The following is a 6,868-nucleotide window of genomic DNA, read 5'->3' on the forward strand; positions in this document are numbered from 1 at the left end:
ATAAGGCATAGTGCAAGAAAATATGGAGAAGTTTGTGAAAGGAATATTTCTCTCTCTCTCTCAGTAGATAGCTAAATTGTAAAGTGATAAAGTAAAACAAAAGAGTTGTTAAAAGGGGGGAGGTTAGAGTTATGAGGCTTTTAAAGGCTGGGGGCAGGAGGTTGGTTTTCAAAGGAGACATCAACAGAGGGAAAGGAGGGTAGGATGATGAATGATAAACAAAATCTCTTAACAGTCCTTTCCGAATGGGCTAAAGGGAAGTAAAGCAAGTATTTGGATGATAGAAACAAGGAATTCACAGATGGGAGATGAAGAATGGAGCTTGCATTTATGAACTTTCCTCCTATGGTGGAATACTATGAATGCTGGGCAAAGCAATGAATGTCAAAGGTAAAAGCATGTAGATCTTCACACCACCTTTTTCACATATATGTATGTATTTTTAAGCTGTACTGTTCTAGAGCAGCACAGACCCATTAGCAGCCAGGTATGAATCTCTACAGAACTCCCTTTTGTAACCTTCTGTTTTGTGCTGAGACAAAAGAAAAAAAAGCCATCAGTGATGAGAAAAAGAGAGAATCATCTAGCTCAGAGTCTAACAAGTATCACTGCTGAGCCTCTTTCTGGGTGGTAGGAATTATAATGCGCTTCTCTTCCGGTATGTTTCTAAATATAATTGCAAATTAATTACCATGTGACAATAAACAAACAGCTACAGTACACAGCACATTTACGGTACAGAGCTTTATTCCATCTCTCTAGTACTCCAAACAGGTGTTCAGTGTTACCTACAGCTAGAATTGGGGCTACAAATCAGCATGAGATTCATCAAAACGGATCCCTGCCACTTCACACTATTACTCCAGCAGATATAATTCATACTGCTCAGCAGTGGAAGCATTATATGCACCTTCCCCCAGCCTCTTTCTCCCTCCTTGCAAAAATGTCAAGAGAGACAGAGAGAGAATATCGAAGGAGATCCTGAGTGTCAATGAAATATCCCACAGTGCTGAAGACAGTGAAAACACTGGCAAGCTGCTTTAATAAGGAAACTCTGCCATGCCATATCTATGCCCTAAAAAGAGGGAACATAACTGAGGGGAGGGCAGAAGGGAGGAAAGAAGGAGATCATATACTTTGTATAATATTTAGATATAAAAACTTGGACATCATGAAATATTTTTGTAAGCAGTTCATCTAGAGCTGAGATTGTACCTACATATAGTTCAAGACTCATCATCAAGAAGTTATGGGAGATGCTAGAGACCCTGAGACATGCTATGTTTGAGGCTAAATTATGAAAATATTATTCCATTTTATTTTAACCTTATCTGAGACACAGTCATGTTGTGCTAGTTTAGATTCAGGATATATTCCACACTGATTTACCCAGGCTGACTATTGTGCAGGCAAGAAATCTGCCAGAAATCTGGATTTAAGTCCAAAATGGAAAAAATAATCCAGATACCCCAGTAGCTTGGAGGAATTTGATTCAACAAAGTTCTTTTTCTTGTTATAAAAGACTTCCACATGACTTTGTAGATCAAATCGTTCAGATGACAGTTGAAGTGCCTGACTCACTATGACAGAGCATTTTCACTACTGTGCCTGATTTTTAGCCCTTGTCACTCTCAGCTGTACTTCTGCAGTGGCTGGAAAGTGTCATATCCTCAGCCAGAAGAGACACTGAGACCATTTCTCTTTGAAAGCCATGATATTTTCTCTGCCTTTAAGAAGGTCTTGTTAAGAATCTCCTCATTGAGAATTTCCTGCTATGTCTCCATCTTCGGAAAAAAGAGATTGAAAAATCTGTAGGAGGGCATCTACCTCTAACAGAGTCTGAAATCCTAAAATTTCATTGACTCCCAGTCTGATGCCAAGCCTACAGATCCTATGGCAAATGTTCTCTTTGTAATTGTCTGTCATTTTCTCTTAGAGAAGGAGAGACAATGGTTCAAATCCTACTTGTTCCAACATCACTGCAGCATTTACATCAATTCATTTATGTCAGTTTTAAAGCTTAGCCATATGCTACTTTAAGATTCCTTTACTTCTCAAGATGAGAGAAAAAGTGGCCTAACTTAGAATAAACACAGGTTCAAGTTATTTGTGCTGATCCTTGTGGCTTTGTCTAAAGCCCTTTTATATTAGAATTTGCTATCACATTCATGCACCTATAACAGCTGTAGTGGAGTTCTGGGCCTTTTCTGAGTTGCCTGGAAGGAGTGTGTGGATGATTTTCATTCATCTAAGGCATCCTCCATGCTGCTGCTCCATAATTCCTGTTCACCATAGGTATATGTTGTAGGAGAGCAGCCTTCTAGTTCCTTGCAAAAATGCCAAGAGAGAAAATATCAAAGGAGGGTCAGTAAAATATCCAATGGTGCTGGAAACAGGGAAAACATTAGCAAGCTTCTGGTTAGGGGCACTGTGCTTTGTACACGATACTACTTCTTGATAACGTTAGATGGCTTCAGTGTTACCAACAGCACTTGCATATGGATAGAAGCTGAGATTGGGGCAAATGGGTATTTTTGATCTGCATGGGGCAGGAAAAGTGAAGCATTAGTTTTGGATGTAGACTCATTGAGGGTGAGCCAAGGATTTGCCAGTTGAACTTTAGTGAAAAAACAAAACAAAACCAAAACAAAACAAAAACAAAAAAAAAAAAAAAAAAAAAAAAAAAACCAAAACCACATTTTTTTGCAGCTATGCCTTAGGACCTATAGTTTAAAGTTATCTTAAAGCTAATGTATTATGTTATGGACTTATTGTATCTTGCTCTGCAATATCATTACTATATAGCATTGTGGATTGTAGGCTGAATGAGAGGTTTGATGCAAAACATCCAAACCTGTATACCTAAATTTAAGGTCCTTAATCTATATTGAAGCACCTAGAATTAAATGACCTGATTTTCAGATGTGCTGAATACTCACAGATGTTTCAAATACAGCATGCAGTAACACACACACAATAAACTGGATGCAGGCGCAGTGTTGATGTGGAGAGACTGCTGCAACCCTGTAGAGAAGATGCCAGTCTTGGTGGTGTTAACAGTAGCCAGTGGGATAAGAGAGGGTACCTGTCTGCCTCCTATCCTCTCCCAATAATCAATCCCTTCACAAAGGCAGAAACAAAGTAATTTATATCATTTCCAGTTCATGCTATGGTATTCATGTTTACATAGTACTTTTTTTTAAACCAATTTCCTTACCATTCTGTTAGTGAATTACAGTAGAGTTTCTGCATGCAGAGAAATATGATTGTGACAGGTGATTCATTATTCCTCAGAGACATGTTCTAGTCATTATAGCACTGAATTCCCAAGAAACTTTGCCTACATTCTCAAATACAGGGAGATCAAATCCAATTTTAATATCAGTAGTCTAAGAAATCTTGAGGTAACCCATAAATTAATCATTTCTGCTTCTGAATCTATAAAGCAAGCTAAATAATAGTTTCCTGTCCAACAAACATGCTTCAAAGATTCATTCATTTAGTGTTCAGAATCTCAGCTGGCATAAATCAACATAACTATTTAGTTTAGTGCATCATTATAGGGTACTGGGAAAATAAAATATTCCCAACTTTGCTATAGGTACAGGACCTACCTGAAGGCATAAAAGCAATGACTTAAAGTGCATTTTCTTTCATACAATACAAAACTGTTCCATGAGGTTGTAAGACTGAAGCGTGTATTTAAAACTTGTTGCAGATAGGGATGAAATCCTTTAGTCCTTTGATAACTTTTACATCATTGCCTATACACAGTTTAAAAAGGATTGAATATATAATTTATATAAACATCAAATGAAATTCTTGTGAATTGTAGCAAAATAGCTGTTTGCAGATTGTGTTTTCTTTTGAGAAAGAAAACATATGTATAAATACACCATCTTTTTCCTCTTACATGATTGTACATTCGGCTGTGCGATCAGGCGTAAAAATGTTCAACTAACTAACTCCTGTATGAAAATAACATAAAAAGAGATTAAAAGTAACTTCACAACTGAAGCCTGTGGAAGACTGTGACTTGAACACAAAGTAACAGTTTCCTAGTGGATTATCTCTATTGAGAAGGAAAAGACACAAAAACATGAAATTCTCATTCTTCAAATACATTACAACCACAAAAACAATTTTAACTATTCATTTCAATTAAATTCTATAGCGTAGAATAAATTATAGTGTCTGGAGTTATGCAGACTTAAGGCTCTTGAGTGGAAAGCAGAAATAAATGAAGTTTCAGAATAAAATGTTCATCACAACTATCTCAAGCTTGACACAAGAAAAGCTGCTTCTCTTATTACTACAAGTCAATACATAGCAGTACAATATAAGTGTCTTCCATTTTTCCCTATTTCACGCTAGATTTGTCTGACAGATGAGTGTACTTAAGTAAATAGCACATGCAATTTTAATAGGACAGGTGCTCTGAATGTACAGGGAAGGTCATTCCTATTATTTCAATTAACAGCATAAGCTACAAAAACACATGAGGGTGAATTAATTTAAAGCTTCAATTTAATGCTACTAGTAAGGACATCCTTAGGCCTCTTGGTTGTCTTGACAACTCCTGCATCCCAGCCAGCAGAAGCCAATCTCTGCTGTTCCCCTTCTCAGCATACAAACAGTTCAGATAGTACATTAGCAAAGAATATGATGCCCATGTAAATGTTGAAATATTTTTGTTGCCATAGAGATAAGAAGAATGGCAAAAATACAGGAGCACTTGACATACTCCAAGGCAGACTTTTAATTAAAAACAGCCTCAAATGACAATGCCAAGATGGCTGAACATACCATAGTGCTTTTACGCTAACCTACTGCATGCAAAATCTGAGTCCAAATAATTTACTTGCAGCTAGAAAGATATAAGAATCATAGATAAACAGCAAATGAAGAGACCCAGGATTTTCAAGAGGTGAAATAATCGTGATTATTTTTTAATTAGCCATTAAAAAAGAACATATTTAAAAATGACAGACAATTTATTACATTAGAGTGATTTTATACATGTTCAGAGAAACAAATGTCACAAGCATCCATGAAAAAAAATTCCATGTTGTGAAACATCAGTAATTAAAGTGCCTTAATTAAAGTAACATCACCATTAATCTTGTAAATGATGTGACTAGGCAAACAATCTTGCACCTAGTGAGGATTAGTATTTCAGCTTTACATCTATTTTAAAAGTATGCTCAGTCCCACACCTACACTTGCACTTGCATGCGAGCAGAAGCGACACCAAAGTCAGTCTAGTCACTGCAACCAGTCAGTTCAGCATCTACATTTTAAACATGCCAAGAATGGCTTAAACTCAGGATGCTTTTACAGACCTGATGAGAGAAGAAACTAGGCCTGATAAAGATAACAAACTACCATCCTATTCAGCAACTTCTCATACTCCACTTCAGCTCTGCTAATACCTTTTAAATATTTGACTATATAGAGGAAAAGTGGGGAACAGTTGCTCTGATGAATCTCTATTGAAATAGGAACCATTCTGACTTATGATTAATAGACATAGAATCACAAGTGGTTAGAAAAGTATATACTTAATTAATGCTGCGGCTAATTTGTATAGAGCCATTTGACTTCAAACTTGCCATAGAGATGTCTTATTTACACTAAAGACATGCAAATGTTGGCTTGAATCCAAATAAATATATTATGCACTTAGTATAAGACACCTTCATTTCTAGGCCTTGCTTGTTGTATTTGGGATTTTTTCTCTTTTAAAGTTTACAGATGGATCCATTTCATAAATTTTGATCTGTGTAGCCTATAAGTAGTCATATTATGAAATGTTTCATTCTCAGGCTTATCACTGCTAAATATTAAGCTTGAATTAGGTGGTTCCATAGTGTAGTGGTTATCACATCTGCTTTACATGCAAATGGTCCTGGGTTCAAGCACTTCCCAGTGGAATCAGCACCAGCAAATCTTCAGGAGATTGGACTAGATGATCTCCAGAAGTCCCTTTCCACCTTACTGATTCTGTCATTTGTTTTCCTTTCCTTATATGATCACAAAGTTAACTATTCTAAAATTTCACTAAGACATCTTGCCTGCAGCATTTGATATCTTCTCCCTTCATGAGTGGATCTTAGGGGTATCTTACAAACATCTGCTTCACAAATTTGTATCAGTATATCTCAGACACTTAGCTAAATCATGGATTTCTCTACCACTAAAGATTGGCCAAAGTTATAAAGGACCTCTGAAAACTGATTTTCTTGTCTATGCATCGAGTCAAAGTCTGTACTAGATTCGTGCTCGTGCATATACACCTAAATGCAGTATGCGCAATCTTCACATATATAGAGAGAGTACTGGTACTTTGTCAAGGGCTTTGCACGTAAAATGAATTTTTTATTTTAACTAGGTAATTGAAGAAAGTTGAAAAGCAAAGGAATTTTGCTTGTGGTCATGTCAGGAAAAAGAAAACAAAAACTAAACCAGAAACTTGCAAGCTGAAAAGCAACTATGCTCTTAGTTATATTGTAGGTGCTGGAGGTCTCTGAATGATGGCTGCAGGCAGATTTAACGGACAAGACTGAGATGTTACTACTCCAAGCTACCTCCCCTATTCCTCACCACACCCTCCCTGCCACCAGTGCCAGAACAACATTCAGCTCCACCACAGGCTGCAGCTAATCTATTAGCAAGTATCCACTGATTTCTCAGAAAACATTCAGGGAGGAACAGATGCTCCAGGAATGCCAGAAGAGACAAGCACAAATCCTAACAGACTGTTTACAGGCACAGGCACTAGACTGTTCACAGTGACTCATACTCTGTGTGTGAAACCACAGTCAAGAGATGTTTTTGTGTTTGACAAAATTTTGAAATTAGTAAACAT

At 36.9% G+C, this 6,868-nt stretch overlaps 1 non-coding gene across 1 annotated transcript; it reads left to right on the plus strand.

Annotated features, from left to right (window-relative positions):
• Positions 1–5,860: 5,860 nt before the first annotated feature.
• Positions 5,861–5,937, plus strand: TRNAV-UAC (transfer RNA valine (anticodon UAC)). The gene has a single exon. It is a non-coding gene; the product is annotated as a tRNA-Val (tRNA).
• The last annotated feature ends 931 nt before the right edge of the window (positions 5,938–6,868 follow it).

The sequence above is a fragment of the Rhea pennata genome, chromosome 1, assembly GCF_028389875.1.
Source record: "Rhea pennata isolate bPtePen1 chromosome 1, bPtePen1.pri, whole genome shotgun sequence".
Lineage (NCBI taxonomy): Eukaryota > Metazoa > Chordata > Aves > Rheiformes > Rheidae > Rhea > Rhea pennata.